Genomic DNA, 2,767 nt, shown 5'->3' with positions numbered 1-2,767 from the left:
CTGGTGGGGGCGGGGGAGGGGACTCATTGTTGATTGAATTCCAACTCATAGTGACCTTCTGGGACAGGTAGAGCTGCCCTGTAGGGTTTCCAAGGTGGTTGGTTCTGTAGTATAAACATTGGACTGTTAACAAGGTCAGCAATTCAAACCTGCCAGCCACTCCCATGGGAGAAAGATGAGGCCTTCTGCTCCTGTAAACATGTACAGCCTTGGAAACTCTATACATGAGTTGCATTTGCCTGGATGGCAGTGGGTTTTTTGTTGGTTTATTTGTTTTTAAGTGGTACATCTTTCTCCTGGGGAGGGACTGGCAGGTATAAACCATCGCCCTCCCCATTGCTTATCCACAGTATCACCAGGGCTTCTGTTCCTGCCTTTGTGTCAGTTTCCTCACTAAATCACAACTATGCATCATGTCCTGTGTGGAGCTATAGGATAAGTACTGGACTTGTACATTTAGTTTGAACTGCAAGGTTGGCAGTTCAAACCCACGAGCCACTCCTTGGAAATCCTAGACAGGGTCGCTATATGTTGGAACCTACTTAATATCACTTAACAACAATCAGGGCCGCCATATGGTGGCCTGCTGTGGCACTGTAGGATCACCACTGGACTGTGAAGCACAAGGTCAGTGGTTCAAACCCTGTACAGGGTCACTCTGGGTTGGAACTGACTCAATGGCACTTAACAACAACAATATGCATTGTGTCAGTGTGAGGACTAAAGTGCGCCTGACCCAAGTCATGGTATTTTTAATCACCTCATCTGCACATGATAAAGTTGGACAGTGAATAAGAAAGATCGTAGAAGAATTGATGCATTTAAGTTATGGTGTTGGAGAAGACTATTGAAAGTACCATGGACTGCCAGAGAGCAAATAAATCTGTGTTGAAAAAAGTACAGACCAGAATGCTCCTTAGAAGCCAAGGTGGCCAGACTTGGTCTCTCAAACTTTGGACATGTTATTTGGAGGGACCAGTCACAGGAGAAGGACATCTTGTTTGGTAAAGTGTAGGGTCAACCAAAAGGAGGGAGACCCCCAACGAGATGGATTGGCACAGTGACAGCAACAATGGGCTCAAGTATACAGCAATTGTGAGGATGGAGCAGGAGCGGCCGGCGCTTCGTTCTGTTGTACCTAGGGTTGCTAAGGGTCTGAACTGTACTCATGGCATCTAGCAACAACAATACAGTATACATCGGAGATGTTGCAGGTTCCTTCCAGACCACAACAATAAAGTGAATGTCGTCATAACATTTTTATTTCCCTGTGCATATAAAAGTCGTCTTTACCCTATCCTATAGTGTAGCAGTCCTGGTGTGGTGCTGTGAGAAAAGCACTGGTCTTTGAACTAAAAGATCACCATTTTGAACCTACCAGCCATTCCTTGTAAATCTTATACAGGGTCACTTTGAGTCGGACCTAACTCAACAAAACTCAACAACAACAGCATAGGTAGTATGTAATATTCAGAAAAAAATCTGAAATATTGTGAGAATGACCAAAATGTGACACACAGGTGTGAAGTAAACAAAGGCTGTTAAAAACAAACAAACAACAACAACAACAAAAACCCGTGACTGAGAGACTTGTTCAGTGCAGGGTTGTCACAAACCTTCAATTTGCTTAAAAAAAAAAAAAAAAAAAAAGGAAGTATTGGAAAACACAATTAAAAATAAAGCACAAGAAAAAGGGATTTGCCTATATATATATTTTAACATGATAAAACACTTTCAGGAATTAGGTAGGCAATGAGTGACTTATTATAGTGAAATTAATATAAAACAGAACAACTCACTTTCTGGAATGAATAGTATCACATACTTTGCTACAAAACTTAATTAAGATGTACAATTATATTGCAGGAAAACGTATCCAGGACCATAGTAGCAGAGGAGTGGATGGAAACCCTATGGACTACCAGGGACGGGATGCCTTGGCTGCTGTTGGCACTGCTGAACATCTGTCTGGGTCATTCATTCCTGAATGTTCCCACAAGAGCCCCTCTGGGGTCATAAGCAGTGAGAATGAAGCTGAGCCCTCCTTTCCCTCTTATCGGTGGTGCAGACCTCATGAAGCCCCTGATAAGAGGTTCTCACACCTGGTCCAGCCTTGAGGATGTGGAGCCCAGATGCTGAAAAAAATCATGTATTACTGTCTAAGAAGACAGCCTCAGTTAAATGGATTTATAATGTCCATGCTTATCTCTGACCACAAGCTGTGTTTCTATAAGGGAATGGTTTCTCTTTGAGCATGGACAAGCCAAAGGTCCATCTACAGAAAGGGCAGTTGGATCCTTGTGTGGTCCAGACTCAGATTTGTGAGTCACTCACCCCCATTCTTGTCATAGCTCAGCTCCTCTATCATAGCCCGCTATTGACAAGGAGCCTGGTGGCACGAATGGTTTGTGCTCTACTATTAACTTAAAGGTTGGCAGTTCAAACCCTCCCAGCAGATCTGTGGAAGGAGACTTTGGTGCTCTTCTTCCCTAAAGATTGTTGTGGTTACTGGTGTTAAGTGGTTCTGACTCATATAGAGCCTATATGACAACAGAATGAAACACTGCCCAGTTCAGCACCATCCTCACAATTGTCGATTTACCTGGGCTCATTTCTCCCACTACTGTGCCAACCCATCCATTTAAGGTCATCTTCTTTTTCACAGACCCTTCACTTTATGAAGCATAATGTCTTTCTCCAGGGACAGGTCCCTCCTGATAGCATGTCCAAGGTACATGAGATGAAGTTTTACCATCCTTGCTTCTAA

The sequence above is a fragment of the Chrysochloris asiatica genome, unplaced genomic scaffold (assembly GCF_000296735.1).
Source record: "Chrysochloris asiatica unplaced genomic scaffold, ChrAsi1.0 scaffold00454, whole genome shotgun sequence".
NCBI lineage: Eukaryota > Metazoa > Chordata > Mammalia > Afrosoricida > Chrysochloridae > Chrysochloris > Chrysochloris asiatica.
Note: the sequence above shows the minus strand (reverse complement) of the source record.